General features: G+C 41.6%; 1 protein-coding gene and 1 long non-coding RNA gene across 25 annotated transcripts in view; one reads left to right on the forward strand and one right to left on the reverse strand.

Annotated features, from left to right (window-relative positions):
• The window catches only part of nrxn3a (neurexin 3a), a 2,332,164-nt gene that overhangs the window by 1,173,298 nt on the left and 1,134,671 nt on the right, over positions 1-24,195 (forward strand). The gene's annotated exons all lie outside the window — the stretch shown is intronic.
• LOC134351986 (uncharacterized) lies at positions 10,107-15,237 on the reverse strand. Its single transcript, XR_010019322.1, has 4 exons — positions 15,049-15,237; positions 14,547-14,694; positions 12,274-12,447; positions 10,107-11,093 (listed from the first exon to the last, which is right to left on the reverse strand). It is a non-coding gene; the product is annotated as an uncharacterized LOC134351986 (long non-coding RNA).

Genomic DNA, 24,195 nt, shown 5'->3' on the forward strand with positions numbered 1-24,195 from the left:
GAGGAGTACAGTCGTGATAGGGGATTCTCTAATTAGAGGAGCAGAAAACGGATTCTGTCATTGAGAACGAGACATCCGGATAGTATGTTGCCTCGCGGGTACCAGGGTCAGAGATATCTTGAATAGGGTCTACAGCAGGATGAACAGCTGGAAGTCATGGTACCAACAATGTAGGTAGGAAAAGGGAGGAGGTACTGAAGAGAAAAGATAGGGAGTTTGGTAAAAAGCTGAATCACAAAACCTCCAGGATAGTAATCCCATGTACCAGTGAGAATAGGATGATTTGGCAAGTGAAGGAGTGGCTGAGGGATTGGGGCAGGGGGCAATGTTTCAGATTTCTGGATTACTGGGCTCTCCTTACAGCTCACACAAACCTACCTGCAAGGACCCTGTTGGGAAGGTTTAAGCTAATTTGGCAGGGGTATAGGAACCAGTGTGATGAGGCTGAGGATGGGGCAGTTGGTATACAACTAGATACAGACTGCAGTGAGACTGTGAGGAAGGACATGCAAAAGATAGGACAAAATTGTAGTCAGTGGGATGAGTGAAAGTGTAACAGGAGACCAAAATTGATAAGGGTGATGAATACAGGACTGAAGGTATTATATTTGAATGCACACTGTATATGGATTAACCTTATACACTTTATAAGGTAGATTATCTTGTAGCGTAGATAGAGATTGGCTGATATAATGTTGTAAGCATCACTGAGTCATGGCTGAAAGAAGATCATAGTTGGGAGCTTAACATTCAAGGATACATATTGTATTGAAAGGACAGGAAGGTAGGCAGAGAGCATGAGGTGGCTCTGCTGGTAAAATATGAAATCAAATCTTAGAAAGAGGTGATATACTATAGGATCAGACGATATAGAATCCTTGTAGGTAGAGTTAAAAAAAAATGCAAAGGTAAAAATGGGCATGATATACAGACCTCCAAACTGTAGCCAGGATGTGGCCCACAAGTTCCAACTGGAGATAGAAAAGGTATGTAATGAAGACAAAGTTGTGATTGTCATGGGGGATTTCAATATGCAGATGGATTGGGAAAATCAGGCTGGTGCTGTATCCTAAGAATGCCTGCAAGATAGCTTTTTAGAGCAGCTTGTGGTTGAACCCACTAGGAGAATGGTAATTCCCGATTGGGTGTTGTGTGATGACCTAGATTTGATTTGAGAGCTGAAGATAAATGAATCCTTTGGGGGCAGTGATCATGATATGACAAAATTCACCCTGCAGTTTGAGAAGGAGATGATAAATTGGATGTATCAGTATTACAGTGGGGTAAAAGGGAATTACAAAGTATGAGAGAGGATCTGGCCAAAGTTGATTGGAAGGGGATACTATCAGGGATGATGGCAGAGTAGTAATGGCTGATGTTTCTAGGAGCAATTCAAGGAAAGATATATCCCAAAGAGGCAGAAGTATTCTAAATTAAGGATGAAGTAATTGTGATGAAAAAGGGGAGTCAAAGACAGCATAAAAGCAAAACACAGGGCATATAATACAGCCAAAGTTAGGAGGATGTTAGAGGATTGGAAACTTTTAAAAACCAACAGAAGGCAATTAAAAAAGCCATAAAGAGAAAAAAGGTAAGCTAGCCAGTAATATAAAAACAGATGCAAAAGTTTTTTTTGCCAGATAGATATAAATAATAAAAGAAAGACGAGAGTGGATATTGGATTGCTGAAAAATAACGCTGGAGTGGAAGTAATGGCAAATCAAATTTATAAGTATTTTTCATCAGTCTTCGCTGTGGAAGACAGTAGCAGTATGCCAGAAATGCGAGATTGTCAGGGGAAGAAGTGAGTGACATGCTGTTACTAATGAGAAAGTGCTTGGGAAACTGAAAAATCTGAAGGCCGATGAGTCACCCGGCCCAGATGGACTATACTCCAGTGTTCTGAAAGAGGTAGCTAACAAGGTTGTGGTGGCACCAGTAATGATCATTCAAGAATCACTGGATTCTGGAATGGTTCTGAAGGACTGAAAATTTTCAAGTGTTACTCCACTCTTTAAGAAAGGAGGAAGGCTGAAGATTGAAAATGATAGGCCAGTTAGCTTGACTTCTGTGGCTGGTGTCTATTATTAAAGATGAGGGTTTGGGGTACTAGAAGGGACAGGACAAAATAGGCCAAAGTCAGGATGGTTTCCTTAGAGGGAAATCTTGCCAGACAATTTCCAACATTGTCACATATGGCTGTGCAGGCCAAGTCATTGGGGTATGTTGAAGGCAGAGCTTGAGAGGTTCTTGATTAAATAGGGTGTCAAAGGTTATGGGGAGAAGGTTATGGTTGAGAGAGTTAATAAATCAGCCATGACGGAATGGCGGAGCAAGGACGATGGGCTGAATGGGATAAACTGCCATTCGTGCCTAAATGCCTTCATTCTAATGATGATGACGGGAAGATAGTCAATTCTCACAGTGCTTTTAATAAAAGAAAAAGATGATAAACCTATGGCACATGGGCCCAAAACTGTTGGCACGTGGTATGCAATGCCATCCTTTGATTCATTAAACCTCACCCATAATAAAAAGATACATAATGGCTGTCCATATTGCAAAATGAAGCATCAAATAACGTTGTTTACGACTCGAGAGTTTTCACATGAAACATCTCGTGCCAGCTTGGCACCAGCTAGATAGTTGTGAGGACGTCTTGAAAGTTACATTTCAACTGTCATTATAAAACTTCCTAATTATTAGGAAGTTTTCAAAACTGCTTCATTTATTTCCATTTGTCTTTGTTATACATTTATTAATAGGAAAGCAATGAATACAAGAAAATAAGCAACAGTACTTATCCCTTTTCCCTCAATGAAGTCCATAATCGTTGTTATTAGTTCATTCATCAATGATAATGTCTGCTCAAAATTGCCAGGCATGCATTTTTTTTTAGATTATTACCATTTTTTTAAGATTAGTTTTACTTGGCACCTCTTAGCAGACTCATCTGACCTGTTGGGTTTGACCAGCACTTTGTAATGATTTTATGCCCAATAGGACATCATGGATCTCAGCTCTTAAAGGGAGTGCATTGTGGAATTTGTGGTGTGCCCTTCAATCCAAACAGTGAGAGATGTTGGAAAAATTGCCATTTATGGGGTGATGATTGATGGCCTGATAGACTTCACGACATCCCTGTGAAGCATGAACACATAACCAGAAACGTTCATGACCCCCACTATATTTTCATCATTGTGGTGATCTCTGCCCCTGTTAATTTGTTTGGGCCTTTCTCTTGCACAATCCGGAACAGCAGTAATAAATGCCAGTGCTGGTGATGGGAAAAGTATAATCAGGAGGACTTTAATGGACTTTAATTCTAGAATATGCCCATAAATGGAAAGGTGATAACCTATTCATTTCAGACCACGCTAAACCAGAGTCTGAATTAACATATCGGCCAGAAAGGGTGAATATAACAGAAGTTCTTTCCTGAAATATGTTAGTGAACTAATGGGGTTTTATGATAAACCCAGTTGCCTCTGGTGCTCCAGCTTCCTCCCACAGTCCAAAGACAGACCAGTTAGTAAGTTAGTTGGCCAATGTAATCGTTCAGTGATTAGGCTCGTGTGGCTGACTAGGCCAGAAGGGCCTACTCTGCTCTGTACCTCTAAGTGAAAAAATAAAACATTTTATTCCTGATTAATTCCACAGCTGTTATGGGATTAGGGCTCAAAGCTCCATGTTAAATGTCATAGACTCTGACTGCTGTTCCAGTGACTTAACCAACCTATGGCCCTATGTGGTGACAGGTAAGGATCAGAGGTAAGCTGCATAGTTATGGTGGATAGTCACAGCCTTTCTCTCAGGGGAGTTTAAAACTGGAGGACATGGTGAGAGGGGAAAGATTTAAGGAGATCCTGAGGGGCAAGGTTTTCAATCAGAGTGTGGTGGGTACCTGGAATGAGTTGACAAAAGAAGAGATAGATCAGGTATAGTCAGAATATTTTAGAGGCATTCGGACAGGGTCATGGATCAGGAAGGTTGAGTGAGATACGGGCCTAATTCTGTCAAATGGGACTAAATCAGGGTGAATTGTTCCACATGGATGAGTTCGACTGTAGGGCCTTGCACCATGCTGTAAAAGTGTATGACTCTATGATAAATATTCCCTTCACCTCCGCAGAAGAGTGACATTGGATCTTTTACATTGACCTGAAAGGGCTGAAAGACCTCACTTTGACATTTACCTCAAAGATGCCATCTGTAGTTTCTGTCAGTCTTGATGTTTAGAATTCTAGCCTCATCGCTGTGGGTGAATCAATCTGGATTTTGTGGAATTCAAAACCATGACCTTTTGATTGAAAAGTGAAAGTTGTTATTCAAAGTCTCTTTCTTCTTACTTGTTGGTATGATGATGTTTCTTTTTTGCTGTCAGGCAGATGGCAGAAGCTTGTAAACAGGCTTGCATATTGGCTCATGGTACTGGTGTATGGTGCACAATGGTGCAGTCGCACTTTTACACTTGGAAATGATTCATTCCCTATGGCAAGCTTTATTCAAGCAACAGAGGACAGTCTAAAGTGCATAACTGAATCTGTATGGTGCAAACTGCCGTGGTCCAACTGCCAATATCGGATCAAGTTCTAATTCAAGTTTATTGTCATTCAACCTCTTACATGTGTGCTGCCAAATGAAACAAAGTTCCTCTGGATCGAAGTGCACAGTGCAGGAACTCACACATAGCATATGAAGGTAATATTATCACAAGTAAATTAATAAATAACAAATGTGTTTACGATAAAAGTCAGAAGGTAAACAGTATAATGCTACTGGCACTTCATAGATGATGAGACCTGGGCAGTGGCGGTGAGTTCAGTAGTCTCATGGCCTGGGGGAAGAGGTTATGTCCCATCCATCCATATAATGTTTAGGAGGAAAATACTAGCAACTTTAGATCTGCTGTAGGGGAAATTGATGCATTTGGTAAATGAAAGGGATAGTAACAGACTTTTATTTATGATAGTACCATTCACAACTTCGGAGGGTGGCTGACTGGTTTGCACTAGATCAAACTTAAAATCAGGTCCAGAGTGCGAACCATGCTTACAGTGCTAGTGTGGTAGAGAGTAAACAATGCACTATAGGAGATGTTGTCTTTTGTGTTGTGAGCTCCTTCCTGTTCTTTTCATTGAAGCAAATAGATCACTTAGCTCTCTCATTACTCATGGGATGTAGGCTTTATTGATAAGCTAGCATTTATTGTAAACACAAAGCATTTATTGACTGTGCCTGACTGTCCTACCAATAATCAATACCTTTCAACATCACCTTTTGTCTTTAATTAAAATAGAATTTACAATAAACATCATGCCTTGGACTCTAAAGAGATAACATAAATTTGTGTACCACAAGCGTAAGAGGTTCTGTAGATGCTGGAAATCTTGAGCAGAACGCACACATAGATGCTACCTGAACTGCTGAGATCTTCCAGAGGTTTGTTTCTGTTGCTCATTAATTTTGAGCCATTCCCTTGGGGAATATTGATTGGAGTATGATGGAGAGTTGATGATCTGATTTGAGGACTTATTTGGTTCTGGGTTTGTACTCACTGGAATTTAGAAGGATGAGAGGGGATCACATTGAAACCTTTTGAATGTGGAAAGGATGTTTCCCATGGTGGGGGAGTCAATGACAAGAGGGCACAGCCTTAGAATAGAGGGGAGTCCATTCAAAACAGAGATGCGGAGAAATTGCTTTAGCCAACGGGTGGTGAATTTGTGGAATTTGTTCCCACATGTGGCTGTGGAGGCCAGGTCGTTGGATATATTTAAGGCGGAGGTTGATAGGTTCTTGATTGGACATGGAATCAAAGGTTACGGGGAGAAGGCCGGGAAATGGGGTTGAGAAGGACGGAAAAACAGGATCAGTCATGATTGAATGGCGGAGCAGACTTTATGGGCCAAATGGCCTAATTCTGCTCCTATGTCTTATGATCTTATGGTTTTATTTCATTAATGCTAACCAACTTGACTGGTGCAATCTTCCAGAGCGTTAAATGTTTGAAAAGGTGCAATATTTAAGAGTAAACTGAGGGGGAACCTCTTCGCTCTGGGGGTGATGAGAGTGTGAAACAAGCTGCCAGTGCAAGTGATAGATGTGAATTTGATTTCAACATTTAAAACTTTGGTTAAGTACATGGATGGGAAGGGTTGGAGGGCTATGGGCTGATAGGACTAGGCAGGACAACAGTTTAGCACAGACTAAATGGGCCAAAGATCTTGATTCTGTGCTGTAGAATTCATGTATCTCAGGATGGAGATACAGGTATGTCTCTACCAAAGGAGGTGTAAGGCGCTCCTTTTCTCTGCTAATCTGCAGTCACTCTTGGGCAAGGTGTAGCACCTGCTTAAGCCCCTGATCAGGGTCATGCGAAGCCATGGAAGCAGGTGGTGGATGGTCGTATGAGGAGCGGGTGCACATCACAATTCCTGGTTATGCAACCACTGACGCCAGACAGACAATCTCTGAAGAATATTGATAATGGCTGGGGTTACCCGTCTTGTAAAGACACTGCCCAGAAGAAGGCAATGGCAAACCACTCCTGTAGAAAAAATTGCCAGGAACAATCATGGTCATGGAAAGATGATGACTGTACACTTCATACGACTTGGCATATAATGAATGAAGTATTATATGACTCAATATTAACGAATGTTCTGGGTCCAAATATTCCTGCACTACATGACCAATTTTATTTTGAAGATTTTTAATTTTTTTATGTCAGTATGAGATTTCATTATACAGTCTTTTTACTACATAGTCTTAACCTTGCCTTACCTCCAGGCAACAAAGCATTGCTTTGGGCTGCGTATGTTAATGCATTCTGCTTTGATTCAAGATTCTGCATTGGCAACCTTGTGGTCAAGAGGAGGTATCTACTAGGATACTTGGTTTTCATAGTGAGAGCAATGTGGAGTGAGTGGCAGAATTGTTCAAACACCTCACACTGAAGAAGATCACAATTATGCTTTGACATTTCCTATCCTTACTTTGGTTCATAGTGAGAGGCAGCTGGATGGAAGACAGAAACAGAAGAAAATAGGAGCAGGGGGAGACCACCAGACCCCTTAAGACTGTCCCACCATTCAAAGTACAAAAGTTCAAAGTTCACATTAAATTTATTATCAAAGTACATATATGTCACCACATGCTATCCTTCGATTCACTTTTTGCAGGATTCAGAGTAGAACAGAGAAATACAATAAAATCAATGAAAAACTATACAAAGACTGACAAGTAACCAATGTACAAAACAAGATGAACTGTGGAATGAATGAATAGATACATAAATAAATAATACTGAGAACATGACTTGGGGGAGTAGTCCATATGTAGCGCTCCGGCTGCCCTCAGGGTTGCTCAGCTCGCTGTCGTCTAGGTTAACAGCCTCGGCCCCGCCAAACTGGATAATTCGTTTGTGTGGATGCTATGTGATGTACCCCACCCCACCCAAATAACAGACAATACACCAGATGCAATTAAATGATTTATAGTTTATAGATATTACTGGAACTATATAATTAAGAGAGAATAAAATATAAAAGGAAAATAAAAGGCGCCACACTTATCAAAGTTCAATCTCTTCGTGCACAAAACAGTTGGAGCTCAAGGACCTTCTTCTTCACCCTGCGACCCCTCGGACCACCTCGACTGGCCGCCTGGGACCAACAATGGTGGTCGACCAGACGCTCCACACAAGTCTGTCTCCGTCTCCTCGCCGAACGCCCTCCTCAGGGTCTGACCCCGTTAGTGGACATCACAGCACATCGTCCATCCTCTGTCTCGCTCTCCCGCCTTCTGCCCCAAAACCCCGCGCATACAGTATCTTCAAATACACCAAAACCATAACAACTATCCCAATTGGTTAATAGCACCCTCTAATCACCCTCTAAACAAAAACAAACTGCTAGCGCAAACTTTCTCAGCGTTTAACACAACAAAGCCGCATTCCCCACATTAACATAACAAAGATGCCATTTTAATTAGCCTCCGCAGTAACATAAAAGTCGAAACCCCCTTACACATATGTTGTGGAATCAATACATTCAGTGTGATTGTGGTTAATTTATGCTGGAGTGAGCTCCTCTTCTGTGCCTGTTGCCCCCAACCATTAATTTCTTGATCTTTCACATACTTGGCTATCTCGAGTTTAAATATACCCATAATGTGGCTTCCACCACACCCTGGAGCAGAGAGTTCCAGAGATTCACTACCGTCCAGAGTCACTGAGTCATAGAGTGTTACAGTGCGAAACAGGCCCTTCAGCCCATCTAGTATGTGCTGCTCTATCTAGTCCAGGGGTCCCCAACCTTTTTTGTGCCATGAACCAATGCCATTAAGTAATGGACCCCAGGTTGGGAACCCCTAGTCCCATTGACTTGCATGTGGACAAAAGCCCTCCACAGCTCTCCCACCTGAGAGAAGAAATTTTTAAGTGCCTCAGTTTTAAAGACCAACCCCACCATTTTTGTTGTTGCCTCTCCTTATCCTTGGCTGTCTTGCTTGTGAAAGTAACTTGGTATCTACCCTGAAAAACCGGGGTATATGTTTGAATAAATTCCAAGGAAGACAGACCTAAACTATTTAGCCTGTCTTAATAAGACTAAACTCTGGTCTCACAAATTGGCATTTCTGAAAAACTTTGATGTTACTGTGTCTTTGTTTAGATAAATGGGACTAAAACGGTACACAGCAGTCCAGGAGCAGTCTCACCAGTGCCTATAAAACTGTGACAAAACCTGTTCTTAACTATCTGCTCAATCTACTTGCCCCCATTTTGTGATCCACGCACTGGAAAACCAAGACTTTTCCAAACTTCACTCACTTGCAGGGTCCCACGATGTAAATAATGATTTGCCTTTTGATTCCTCTTGCCAAAGTACATGTACTCACACCTCCCCACATTAAATTTCATTTGCTAGTTTACAAGTTCAAGTTCCAGATTTTGTCTTTCAACCGTACACATGTGTACTGGCCAAAATGCAGCAATGTTCCTCCAGAACAAGTTGCACAACACAGTATGTATGTTACTCACACAACATATAAAGTCGAATTACCACAAATAAATTTATAAATAATGTGTATTTATGTCATGAGTTAAAAAGGAAATAAAATAACGCTACTATTGCGATTGAGTAAAGATGATGGCGGTGGCTGGGAAGGTGGTGAAACTGATCCTGTCCCGGGAGCAGAGTGAAACCAAATGGAGATGTGGACATGGTACTGAGAGGTGCCCAACACCATACAGAAGTTCCATCTTGATACCACAGTCAAATAAGGAACAAATAAAGTGTGAGAGATGTCTATGAGAAACACCCACATCACTGACCCCAGGGTTATCAATGTTCCGGTGATTAAGGGTAGAATGGATCTTGAAGAAACGATTGTAGTTTGGAAGCAGCAGACATACATCTTGCATTACTTGCATGAGACAGAGACTTCACGACCTCCTGATGCAGATACAATAGGTTCTTTTAAGAGACTCTTAGATAGGTACATGGAGCTTACAAAAATAGAGGACAATACAGTAGGAAAGTTCTAGGCAGTTTCTAGAGTAGGTTACATGGTCGGTGCAATATTATGGGCTGAAGGGCCTGTAATGTGCGGTAGATGTTTCTTACATCCAAGTTCCTTTTCAACAGTAATGGGAATTGAACCCCGAACCTACAGTTACCGCTGCAAAGCATTGCACTAAGTGCTACACTACCCTGCCAGCCCAGAATTCAATGATTTTTGACAGCACCATCTCTGGAGTCAAGTGTTTAAAAGAAGAGATGTGGAGGGAGCCCAAGCCTAGAGAATTTCATTTGAAGAATTTGAGTGATGTTAGAAATGCAGATAATTATAAAAAGAACAAATCTGTATTTATGTGTTTGATGCATTCGTGAGCAGACAAAAATGGTAAGGATTGCCCAGGTTAAATTCTCAATTAACTGGATGACAAATCATTTCAGAGATAAGTTATGGATATCATTTTATGTGCCTAAAGTCACTAATAGGTATTGGAATTGGTTTATTATTGCGTTTATACTGACATACAGTGAAAAGCAAGTCTTGCATACTGTTTATACAGATCAAATCATTACACAGTGCATTGAGGAAGAACAAGGTAAAACACTAACAGAAAGCAGAATGAAGTGTAACAGCTGCAGAGAAAGTGCAGAGCTGCTGGACAATACGGTGAAAGATCATAGTGAGGTAGATAGTGAGGCTAAGAGTCCATCTAACCATACTAGGGAACCATTCAATAATTTGATAACATTGGGATAGAAGCTGTCCTTGACCCTAATGATACGTGGTTTCAGTCTTTTGTATCTTCTGCCCAATGGGAAAGGGGAGAGGAAAGAATGTCTGGGGTGGGTGGGTTCTTTGATTATACTGGCTGCTTTACTGCTGCAGTGAGAAGTATAGACAGAGCTCATAGAGAGAAGGCTGGTGTCCACAACTCTACAGTTTCTTGTGGTCACAGGCAGAACCGTTGACATACCAAGCCAGATAAGACACTTTCTGCAGTACATCCATAAAAATTGCTGAAGGTCGATGGGGACATACTAAATTGGTTTAGCTTCTGGAGGAAGTCAAGGTGTTGGTCAGCTTTCTTGACCGTGGCCGTGGGATCTGGACAGGTAGCTGGTACTGTTCACTCCTAGGAATAGTATGCTGGATAAAGAGGCCTCTTGTATGAGATTATTTTTCAAATAATTCATAGGTTTTATTGTTACAACGGCAAGACAAACACATGGTTCTGGATTGTTTTCAGTGACTAAATTTAAAGTTTGCAATCCATGTGAGATTTTATACTAAATCCCCAGTGCAATAACCTAACACATTCACAAATTCTAATCACAAATCTCTTTGTCCTCTTCAGCAAGCAAAAGTGCTGTACAACCAATAAATTGTTTGTGAACTTTAGTCACGGTTGTTATAACCATGTACTCCATAAAGTAGGAAACAGCAGGCATGTAATAAAGGATTTCTATCTCTCTCATTTGCTTGCTTTTCTCTTCCAGGGGAGAGGTTATGGGTATTTTACTCTCCAGGTGCCAACACTTCTTTGAGAACAGAAGCTTCATTATGAGTAGATACTGCAAAAAAAAAGTCATCAACATTTGAAAATAATGAAGCAATTATTGTACGATTCCCAATACCACTTGATAAGTGTTCTCTGATTGTGTGCAAGAAACTAAGTGTTCTCTGATTGTGTGTGAGAAACCGCAAATATCAGTTATTCAATCTTGTTCTGTTTGCAGTTATAAAGGAAATACTGTGTTTAAAACACAAGAGATTCTGCAAATGCTGGAAATCCAGTGCAGCACATAAGAAAATATTCGAGGAAGTCAGCAGGTCAGCCAACATCAATGGAGGGGAATAAAGAGTCAACATTTCAGGCCAAAAACCTTCATCAAAACATTTCAGGCCTTCATCTTGGTGAAGAGTCTCAGCCTAAAATGTCTTCTCTTTATTCCTCCCCTTTATTCCTGCCTGACCTGCTAAGTTCCTCCAGCATTTCGGTTGTGTTACTCTAAAATATTGTGTTTGCTCTTCCGGCTTTTCTCAGTGAAATGGTAATGATTAAAGGTTAAAGAAGCTTTATTTGTTCTACATACATCAAAGTCGCGAAACAAACAGTGAAATGCGTTGTTTGTTGTTTTGTGTCAACGACCTACTCAATCAGAGGACTCTGCAGAGCAGCCTGCAAGTGTTGCCATTCTTCCGTTGGCAACATGTGTTAGCATGGTCACAACTCACTAACCCTAACCCCTATATCTTTGGAATGTGGAGGAAACTGGAGAAACTGGGAGAAATCTACATGGTCATGGGGAGAATGTACAAACTCCTTACAGACAGTGGCAGGAATCGAACCATGACCGGTGATTTTTGTGGCGCTGTAAAATGATTGTGTTAACTGCTACACCACGGTAGAAACAAATACAAAAGGTCGGAGAAATTTAGCAGATCAGGCTTCACCTATAGAGGGGAATAAACAGTTGATATTTTGGGCTGTGATCTTTCCTCAGGACCAGATAAAGGGCTCAGCCAAAAACATTGACTGTTTGTTCCTCTCCATAGATGTTGCCTAGATGCTATGTGGACACCTCATCCATGAAAATGTAAGCAACTCTTAGCCAACCAATGAAATGGCCTAACAACTGACATTTCAGAGTTAATTCATCAGCACCATCTTTTCAATGACAGATATTCATTGAAATTCTCACTTGGCATTCCCACTTCCCAAAACAAATATAGGAAATGAGCAACACTCACAAAATGTTGGATGAATGACAAGGATCTCGGCCCGAAACATCAACTGTATGAAGGGTCTCAAACCGAAACATCGACTGTACTCTTTTCCATAGACGCTGCCTGGCCTGCTGAGTTCCTCCAGCATTTTGTATGTGTTGCTTGGATTTCCAGCATCTGCAGATGTTCTCCTGTTTACTATAGGAAATGAGGAGGTCATTATCAAGCTGGTTAGTGCCTTCAGTGTGGCATACAATTTCAGAGATTGAGGTGCAGAGAAAAACTGATGAATTGGAGACAGACTCAGAAAGGGCTTGAGTGAAAATGATCCAATTCTGGAGGCTTAAGGACACATCTGGCATGTTATGTCATCAAAGTAATTGAGAAAGCTAAGACTATGGAAAAGTAAGGCAGAGACTATTACATTACGTTGTAGAGGGTGGACAAGGGAACACAGGTACAAAGCCAAGTACAAAACAAATTTAGCTCTGATATATGAGTATGATCTCAGCCAAATCAATTGACGTTCAGATCAGACACGTGGATAAAGTTGCTGTGTGATGACTGGAATGAACACATGCTATCGTGGCGGAATTGTATATTGGTCCTGGATAGATGTAATAACGGAGGTCAAAGGTCTGGTGTATTGTGTAATGCTCAAATCACCAATGAGCTCATTCTGCTGGTGCTATAGGTTTAAATCACCAATTAGCTCACTCTCCTATGTCAAATCCATATGACCATAAAGCATTGGAGCAGAATTAGCCCATTTGACCCATTGAGTCTTCTCTGCCATTCAATCGTAGCTGATTTATTTTTCCTCTCAACCCCACTCTCCTGTCTTCACCTTGTGACCTTTGACACCCTACCATTAAGGAGGAGGTACAGAGCCTAAAGACGTGCACTCAGCATTTTGGAGTAACACAGACAAAATGCTGGAGGAACTATGCTGGTGGGACTACCCCAGAGGTCATGGGTTAAGGATAAAAGGTGAAAAGTTTAAGGGAAAACCTCTTCACTCAGAGTGTCATGAGAGTGTGAAATGAGCTGCCAGCACAAGTAGTGCATGCAAGCTCGATTTCAACTTTTAAGAGAAGTTTGGAGAGGTACCATGGATGGTAGAGGGCAATGGTCCTGGTGAAGGTTGAAGGGGCAAGGCAGTTTAAATGGTTCAGCATGGACTAGATAGGCCGAAGGGCCTGTTTCTTTCCTGTACTTTCCTAAGACTCTACGAACACAGTAGGTCAGGCAGCATCTATAGAAAGGAAAGAAAAATTGACATTTCAGGCCAAGACCCTTCATCAGGACTGGAAATGAAGGAGTAAAATGCCAGAAATAAGAAGACTGGTGGGCGGGAGTGGAGGGGAAGGAATACAAGCTGGAAGATGATAGATGAAGCCAAGTAAGGGGAAGATGGGTGGGTAGGCGAGGGTGGAAAAGGTTAAAGAGCTGAAGAAGAAAGAATCTGATAAGGGAGGAGTGTGGACCATGGGGGAACGAGAAGGAGGAGAGGCACCAGAGGCAGGTGATGGGCAGATGTGGAGAAGAGAAGGGGCTAGAGGAGAACCAGAATGAGGGAGGAAAAAGAGAAAAATGGGAACGGGAGAAATTACCGACATGCTGTCAGGTTGAAAGCCGCCCATATGGAACATGAGGTGTTGCTCCTCCATCCTAAGAGTGGCCTCATTGTAGCAGTATTGGAGGTCATGGACCAATATGTAGGAATGGGAATGAGGATTGGAATTAAGATGGTCACCAAGAAATCCTTCTTGTTGCAGATGGAACGAAAGAGCTTGACACAGCTGATCAGAAACAACTTCTTCCCAGGGGTGCAGTGCTAACTTTTTTAGGTGCTGGAGCTGACAAAATGCTTGCCATTTCCTATATCCTCTCTATATATATGTCACACCCAATTTGTGTACCTGCTCATTTCATGTACTGGGCAACTTCCTTGCCCCATTCATGTAATGAGCAGTTACATAAATTGGGTGTGACATATATATATATATATATATAGGGCTTCTTATAATGTCAAGCACTAACCAAGATGAAAGAAATATATGAATTCCAGAGCTCCACAGAAATATAGTGATAGTTAAGACATTAACAAGATTATAGCATATCACTACATTTCTGTGTGTAACTGGTACATTAAAACATATAATACTTAATTTAATGATATGACAAAGTATTGCACGGTTGCACTTACTAATTATCATAAAATATAATTATCAAGCAAGTAAAGAAAAAGACGGTAATCATATATTTTACCAATTTAAGAGTAATTACCTACTTACCAAATGCCACCAATGAGAAGTTTCACAATAATTTCCACGAAGGGTCAGGCGTAATATATGTCCAGGAGTCTGAAGCGACTCTTGGCCTGGTGTCATCTGCTGATCTGTGGTACCGCAGCCATGATGTGACATACGGCTCAGGATTCCACTGAAATAGAGGAGGTCTGTGTAGTTTAACAAACATAAGTGCTGATACATGCTCTATGAGAATTCTTGAGTGTGTTGTTGTTATTACCAAGTTCATGTGACTGAATCCTCTCACACTCAGCAGTACTAATAGGAATAACTTGTGAACAGCTCAGTAATGGGCGTAAATCTTGGGGGATGCCGCATCCAGAATCCTCCACATAATCTCTGAAGGCATTTATTACAGAGGAAGAAGAAAGCTTAAACCTCTTACAGAGAGATGATATTGCAGCTTCTCCATAATTAGGTGGTATTTCAGCAGGCCAGTTATCTTTATCAAGAACACACATTTCATTTAGCAGGGATTTATACATACCTTGAAGTTTAAAAGTTTGAGAACCTTTCAAGGATGTTGCTGTGAAGATACGGTGCTGCAAATTGTTTATAAGACTAGTAAGAAACTGTAGATAATTAATGGAAACAATTTTGTTTTGCTTGTTAAGGTAATTTCTCCAAACTTCCCCTTTTCAGCTGCCTCTTGAGCTTCTAGAGTTTTTGTACCAGGTTGCTCTTTCAGTCCATGCAGTGACCTTACGCTCCATTGGATCAGTTTGTCTGCATAAACAATCGTAGTAGTGTGTTTCTGTAAACACTCTGACAGTAAACCAAGTTCATGCAACGTGTCATACATTAGAGCCAAGTCCAATGGAAACTGTTCTGAAGAGAGTCTTTTCAACAGACCTTCATAGGTTTTTCTGTCACTCCAGATCTTGTTTCATCCTTCGTTGCTTTTTCAAAATGAAAACCCAGTGCTTCATAATTTTGCCACACTGCTGAAACTGTTTGAAACGAGCTAGCTACCCACCTGGTGCCCAGAACACGGCCTATTTTGCAAATTTGTTGTTCTAGTTGAGAGGCACATTCAGACAGTTCCTTTTGATTTAGAGGTGATCTACTGGAAACAGAGTACAATTTGTCCATAAATGATTGAAAATGGTTTATTCCATAAACTGCTCTCACTGAATCACCTACTGCAAATTCTAATCTGTGATTAAGACAGTGCCAAATTTTCATATCAGGGTAATGTTCCTTGAGAATTGTAGCAACACTAGATTTGACACCAAGCATTACGCTCGCCCCATCACTAGCAAATGCTACAAGGTTCTGTTTCAAGTAAGAGTCATCAGACCCATGGTTATTGAGACAGTTCAATAGATGCTTAGCAATAGTTGCAGCTTTCTGATCAGGCAGTTCAATTAGATCTAAAAACATAAAATGGGGATCGCCTTCCTTATCACTTTCACATTTCAAATAAACTACTAGGGCGGTCTTGATGCTCAGGCTTGTTGATTCATCAATGAGAACAGAAAGTTTGCCATTTATCTGTTTGATATGCTAGCAAATTTTCTTTTTCATATTAATAGCTATGTGATTAATTATCTCTGTATCACTAGTGCGGGAATGCAGTCCAATTCCAATGTCAATACCTTTTTTTTTGAAGTTCCAATAAGCCAAAGTGATCAGAGTATGGTCTATCATTCTGAGCTAAATAATATGCAGAACAAAAAATTGAACGAACCAGAGAGACCATTTTTGCCATTGTAGGGGTAGCACTAACACTTCCACGAATTTCAGCTTCTTTCTGCTTTATTGTGCGAATGCTCGATTCCTTCTCACCGAACTTGCGGCCCACTTTGGCAAGCGACATGCCACTTTTCAAAAGATCTAAGATTTTTATTTTCTCGGCGAACAATGCTCAAACAACGAGTGCTGGAGAGAGACTGAGGATCGGTGAAATGGCGGGAGGCTACAGCAGGGAATGCTGGGACAACGGGTCAAGCGAGGAGGAATTTCACAAATACCTAAATAAAAAACAATCACAGCTCCAGGATTTCACCAAAAACGATCAAATATCCTAATGTTATTCGTGGTATTTTCCCCACCAGCCACCACCCCCTCTCCCCAACCCCCAATTCCGTAAAATTCCCGCTATTTAATATGCGGCCGCTGTTAAATTCCCCGCTTGATTATTATGACTTTTTTTTTACAGAGGTGCTGGAGTGGTGCTCGGGTGAGCTCCGGAACACTGCCCCCTGTTTCTTCCCCTCTGCCATTGCCTTATAGGGATGAACACTACCTCACTATTCCTCTTTTTCCCAATTTATTTATTTTATTTCTTATTGTAACTTAATAGTAATTTGGTATATCTTACCTTCCACTGCTTCTACAAAATAATAAATTTCATGGCATGTCAGTAACAATAAACCTGCTTCAGATTATTTCTGATCCCTTAATGAACTTGTGTCCCTTTGTTATCGGACTTCCTGCCAATGGGAACAAAATCTCCATGTCTACCCACAAACCTTCATAATTTTGAATGCCTGTTTTGGGTTTTTCGATAATGAAAACAATTGAATCCTATCTCACCCCCTTACCCAAGTTTTAGCCTTTAGCACAACGCTTTACAGTGCCAGCTGTAAGATCTAGGTTTAATTCCCACTGCAGTCTTTAAGGAGTTTGCACCTTCTCCTCATGACAACGTGGATTTCCTCCATGTGCTCCAATTCCATCCCATATTCTAAAGGATTGTGGGTAAAGGCATTAGTGAGTTGTGAGCATGCTATGTTGGCACCGGAAGCATGGCAACACTTGTGGGCTGCTGAGCAGAATCCTGGCTAATTCGATTTAACGCAAACAATTTCACTGTATGTTTTGATGTTTCAATCTTCATGTAAAAAATAAAGCTCATCTGAAGCTAATCAACCCTGGTATAATTCCGGTAAAATTTCTCAGGAGCCTCTTCAATGCCTGGGATATCCTTCCTGAAACACGGGGATTTGTGTTAGACTCAACTCTTGTTATTTTTTAACATAACAAGATTATTTTAAAGTTCCATATTTAAGCATGGCTTCAAAAAATTTTAATGCTTTTTTTTTATAGGCATCTGTTAGTCTCATGAGACCATAGATTTGCGCCTTGGAAAGTTTCCAGGGCACAGGACTGGGCAAGGTTGTGTGGAAGACCAGCAGTTGCCCATGCTGCAAGTCTCCCCTCTCCATGCCACCGATGTTGTCCAAGGGAAGGGCATTAGGACCCATACAGCTTGGCACTGGTGTCATCGCAGAGCAATGTGTGGTTAAGTGCGGTGCTCAAGGACACACACACTGCCTCAGCCAAGGCTCGAACTAGCAACCTTCAAATCCCTAGACGAACACCTTCACCACTTTTTAAACAGATAAATTATCTTGTCCTGCCATAATTCAGGATTTATGTGTGTGAACCTTCGGAGGTTCTTTACCAATTACTGTGTGTGTCCTCTCCTTTTCATCCTCACCGGAAATTAGATGTTGTTTCCTTCTCCATGGCTCTGACACACTGTCTGTGTGGAAGTCATGGTTATCATCATGAACGGCATGGGAGCATAATGCTTTACAGTGTTATTGATCAGCGATTGTGGTTCAATTCCCACCTCTGCCTTGAAGGAGTTTGTACATTCTCCTCATGACTGCATGGGTTTCTTCCGGGTGCTGCGGTTTCCTCCCGCATTCAAACGATATACAGGTTCTTGTTAGTGAGTTGTGGGCTTGCTGCATTGGTGACATTTCCACACCGCCTCCAGCACAATCTTCAGACTGAGTTGCTAGTTGACGCAGAACAACACATTGCAATGTGCATTTCGATGTTTCAATGTACATGTGACAAATAAAGCTAATTTAATCATATCACAATGCTGGTTATGACAGGAGTAAATGTAGTTTTCAGGAAGAGAGGCGGCAGAAGTTTTAAGTTATTAATGACACTGAATCCTAGTCATACATCTTCAAAGTCAAGGAGTAGTTGCATTCGATTTCTTTGCAAATTGCAGCGTTTTCATGAGGGCAGCTTCCTTTTTAATGAAATACTGCAAATAGAAATCAGACAGGTCCAATGGAGAGGGAAATGAAATCATTGTGGTCAGCAAGAGCATCAGTTCAGTTTATGGTTGTGTCTTCTGAAGAGATGGAAGGTGGGTAGAAAGGAATTATGATTCCAGTGATTTATTTGTGAAATTATTTTCACAGCTCTTTGAGTACAGAACTGCTGCAGATCCATTGTGCATATATGCAACTCCGTACTATTTTGAGTCCCACCCAAATTTAACCATGTTAAAACCATAAGACCTTAATCCTACACGGGTTCTTCCAGCAGGTTGTGTATTTATCCCATTCAGCCTGTTTTGGAATATAAATAACTCAAATGAGCTGATGTTCTCCAGTGCCTCTCTGGTACTGTTATCAGTACAGAGGAAGTCTTCTCCATCATTCCATCATGGGTGATTTATTTTCCCTGTCAACCCATTCTCCTGTGTCCTTCCCATAACCTTTGATGCCCTTGCTAATCAGGAGCCTATCAATCTTTGTTTTCAATATATCCAATGACTTGACCTTCACAGCCGTCTATGGCAATGAATTCCACAGATTCGCCACCCTCTGGCTAAAGAAATTCCTTCTCATCTCTGTTCTAAAAGGATATCTGATCCTAAACACTCTCACTATTGAAGAGATCCTCTCCACCTCCATTCCATCCTGGCCTTTCAATATTTGGTAGGTTTCATTGACATCCACTCTCATTCTGAGGGACAAATAATGAGATCGTGCATTGATAGCATTGTCTCATTCCTGTGAATAAATATAGGCACCAAAAAGGGTAGCAGAGCAGTGATTTGTAGTACAGAAAGGCACCAGTGATCATGATTTCAGAAAGGGTAATTGAGGGAACGCAAACTGATCCTCATAGAGAGATCAGAAGTGGAGAAAGTGGGAATTTCAAATTCCTGCATGTCAATATCTCTGAGTATCCAACCTTGTCCCAACATATCGATGCAGCAATGAAGTGACTATATTGCATTAGGTGATTGAGGAGCAACACAGATTTTCTCTTCAAGCAACACACATGAAAGTTGCTGGTGAACGCAACAGACCAGGCAGCATCTCTAGGAAGAGGTGCAGTCGACATTTCAGGCCGAGACCCTTCGTCAGGACTGACTGAAGAAAGAGTGAGTAAGGGATTTGAAAGTTGGAGGGGGAGGGGGAGATCCAAAATGATAGGAGAAGACAGGACGGGGAGGGATGGAGCCAAGAGCTGGACAGGTGATAGGCAAAAGGGATACAAGAGGATCATGGGACAGGGGGTCCGGGAAGAAAGACAAGCGGGGGGGACCCAGAGGATGGGCAAGGGGTATATTCAGAGGGACAGAGGGAGAAAAAGGAGAGTGAGAGAAAGAATGTGTGCATAAAAATAAGTAACAGATGGGGTACGAGGGGGAGGTGGGGCATTAGCGGAAGTTAGAGAAGTCGATGTTCATGCCATCAGGTTGGAGGCTACCCAGACGGAATATAAGATGTTGTTCCTCCAACCTGTGACGTGACAAGTGGAAGAGTTAACTGGCTGAAGCAAAAGGAATCTGACAGGAGAGGAGAGTGAACCATAGGTGATAAAGAAGGAGATGAACCAGAGGGAGATAACAGGCAGATGAAGAGAAAAGAATGGTTGGGGGGGGAGCAGAATGGGGAATGGGAAAAGAGAGAAGTGGGTTTGGAGATAATTCACTGGAAGTTGGAAAAATCGATGTTCATAACATCAGGTTGGAGGCTACTCGAATGGAATATGAGGTGTTGCTCTCCAGCCAGAGTATGACTTATTCGAGGCAGTAGACAAGGCCAATAACAAACATGTCAGAATGGGAATGGGAAGTGGAAATGATACGGGTGGCCACCGGGAGATCACTTTGCTGCACTACCTCTCAGGCAAGCTTATTCTCCTGTAAAAACGGAGATGAAAATTGGGGCAGTGCCTCCAGGAGTGAGACTGCACTTGGAGTACTCTTTATAGTTTTGCTCTGTTTTTTTAAAAGAAGTAAGTATGTACCTTGGAGGGTGGGGAGGAGGAATGTTTGCATCTTAAACGTGGCTGGCATCATGAAGAGCAATTGTCTGAGAGACTTGACTGAGACTGACAGTGCAGGGGAACTGAATTAACATTCAGTGACCGACAGCTGCAACTGTGCAGGGTAATTTGGTACTGCCACACTACATTAACTCCTCCAGCATTGTTAACTGGATCTGTTATTTGTAACTCAGAGCTTAAATGAAAGTTTTTCACCACATCAGAACCTGGGAAAAATGGTGAAGAATGCTTTCTAAAAAGCATGAACTGCCACATTGCATATCTTTTTGTGAATTTTATCTGAAGGCGGATCAGGAAATTGGTTCTGGATCCACGTAGAGGCCGCTGGAGATGTGCAGCAGCAGTATCTGTTTGAAATACCTTGTGCAACATTTTCTGTACATTTAAGGTCCATGTAAAGGCACTGAAGCAATCCATTACTAAGGAGTTGATATCTGTTCCAGTGTTAGTAAAAGAGAAGCCCAACCCAATTCTGTCTTCCACTGGAAAGTCCAAGGCAACCTTTCTTCGAGTTTTATCCTTATGTCTGTCATATGATATATAACCCCCTCCCAACATTCTTCATTGTCCCCACTGTGTCCTCATGACTTGTCCTACCCACTACTTGACCTGCTGAGCTCCTCCAGGGCTTTAAAAATGCTGGAGAAACTCAGCAGGTCAGGCAAGATCCACCGGGAGGAATAATGAGTCACATTTCCAGGCTGAGGCCCTCCATCAGGTCTGGAGGGGATTGGGATCAGAATCAGGCTTAATATCACTGGCATATGTCGTGAAATTTTTGACTTTGCGGTAACAGTACAATGCAATACATAGTAATAGAGGGAAAAAACTGTGAATTACAGAAAGTACATATATATTAAATAGCTAAATTAAATAAAGAGTGTAAAAACCAGAAGGAAAAAAGCAGTGAAGTAGTGTTCATGGGTTTAATGTTCATTCAGAAATCACATGGCAGAGGAGAAGAAGCTGTTTCTGACTTATTGAGTGTGTGCCTTCCCACTTCTGCACCTCCTTCCTGATGGTAACAATGAGAACAAGGCATAACCTGGGGGATGGGGGCACTTAATGATGGATGCCACCTTTTTGAGGCATCACTCATTGAAGATGTCTTGGATACTATGGAGGCTAATGCTCATGTTGGAGCTGACTAAGTTTACAGCTCTCTGCAGCTTACTTTGATCCTGTGCAGTAACTCGCCCCCCCCCCCACACCCTTTTGGAATACTCTCCATGGTCTATCTTTAGAAATTTTTGAGTGCTTTTGCTGATGTACCAAAACTCCGCAAACTCCTGATGTAATAGAGCTTGCTGCCCCGCCATTTTTGTAGCCGCATTGATATGTTGGGTCCAAGTTAAGTCCTCTGAGATATTGACACTCAGGAACTAGGAATTGCTCACTCTTTCCACTTCTGATATTTCCATGAGGACTGGTGTGTTCCCTCGTCTTACCCTTTCTGAAGTCCACAATCAGCTCTTTGGTCTTACTGACGTTGGGTGCAATGTTGTTGCTGCAGCACCACTCAGTTAGCTGCAACATCTCACTCCTGTACATCCACTCGTCACCATCTGAAATTCTTCCAACAATCGTTGTATCATCGGTAAATTTATAGGTGGCATTTGAGCTGTGCCTAGCCACACAGTCATGGGTGTAGAGAGAGTAGAGCAGTGGGCTAAGCACACACCCCTGAGGTGCAGCAGTGCTGATCATCAGTGAAGTGGACATGTTGTTTCTGATTCACACAGATTGTGGTCTACCCGTTCGGAAGTCAAGGATCCAGTTGCACAGGGTGGTACAGAGGCCCAGGTTCTGGAGCTTTTCAATCAGAACTGCGGAATGATTGTGTTAAGTGCTGAGATGTAGTCAATAAACAGCATCCTGACATGGATATTTGCATTGTCCAGATGATCCATGGCCACGTGAAGAGCCAGTGATATCAAATACACTGTAGACCTATTGTGGTGATAGGCAAATAGCAGTGGATCCAGGTCGTTCCTAAGAAAGAAGTTAATTCTGCCCATAATCAATGTCTCAAAGCACTTCATCTCTATAGATGTATGCTCTACTGGACAACCGTCGTTAAGGCAGCTCACCCTGCTCTTGGGTACTGGTATAATTGTTGCCTTTTTGAAGCAGGTGGGAACTTCCAACTGTAGCAATGAGAGTTTGAAAATGTCTTTGCAGGTTTTCAGAGGGCTGACCCTCTTGAAAGACAGCCTGATATTGGCCTCTGAGACAGAGAACACAGGGTCGCTGGGTGCTACAAGGAACTGCCTAGCTGTAGTTTTATTCAAAGCGAGTATAAAAGGTGTTGAGCTCATCTGTGAGTGAAGCATCACTGCCATTCATGGTATTAGGTTTGACTTTGTAGGAAATAATGGCCTGCAAACCTGCCAAAGTTGACGTGTGTCTGATTTCGCCTCCAACCTCATTCGGAATTGTTCCTTAGCTCTTGAAATAGCCCTCCGCAAATCATACTTGTACACACTTCTTGTACACACTTGGTTCACCAGACTTAAATGCCTCAAATCTAGCCTTCGACAGACTATGAACCTCCTGGTTTAACCATGGCTTTTGATTTTGGTAAGTACAGTAAGTTCTCATAGGCACACACTCATCCACACAGGTTTTAATGAAGTCAGTGACAGCTGTGGTGTACTCATTCAGACATGAAGATGAATCCTTGAAGGGAGTCCAGTCCACCAATCCAAAGCAGTCCTGGAAGCCTTCCTGCACCTCCTTTGTCCATGTAAAGTGAAAAACACTCTATAGATGCAGGTATTTCTCCAGTTCTCGATCGTGTTTTCCAATAGCAAATCAAATTCCTCTTTAAGAAACTTCAAAGCAGAACACAGATAACAAAAATTTTATGAGGAATTGTTCCAAATCGTTTTTCTTCTCCTGTCAAATCCTTTGGATGAGTCTATCTCATTCTGTACTTTATTTCCTATTTTACCTATGTTTCTGATGTAGAACTCGTAAATTTGAGCTGGGCACATCATAATCTGCACGGTCCCTATTAAACCTTCAGCAGGTGTATGTTTGCCGCCAGTCCAGCAACTAATTTGCAAGCTGCAACAGTTTGTTTTCTTTACACACATCGGTTTTTGCCTGTCTTGTTGGGCGTGGTTTTTCATTGATTCTATTGTGTTTCTTGTATTTACAGTGATTGCAAGAAAATGAATCTCAGAGTTGTACGTGCTAACATATACGTACTTTGATATTAAATTTACTTTGAACTTTGAACGGTTCGGTAATTCTTGCTTTTTAGTTCAAATTCCTACATTTCTTCACTTCTTCTCTGGGAACTTCACTCTGTCTCTTCATCTTCAGTGTTCCATCCACTCCTCCATTTCTGAGCTTTCTACATCCCCGGTTTAAGTTGCTCCAAAATTGAAAAACAGTCCTTGGTTTTGGAGCTCCCATTGTGAATCTCAACCTCTAACACTCAAAACATCTTTGTCCAAATTTTTGGTGACCTATATGTATCCAGTTTAAAGCATCAAAAACCAGAATTAGGCTATTTGACCCATCAAGTCTGCCTTGCCATTCCAAATGGCTGATATATTATTCCTATCAA

This window comes from Mobula hypostoma, chromosome 1 (genome assembly GCF_963921235.1).
Source record: "Mobula hypostoma chromosome 1, sMobHyp1.1, whole genome shotgun sequence".
NCBI classification, from domain to species: Eukaryota; Metazoa; Chordata; class Chondrichthyes; order Myliobatiformes; family Myliobatidae; genus Mobula; species Mobula hypostoma.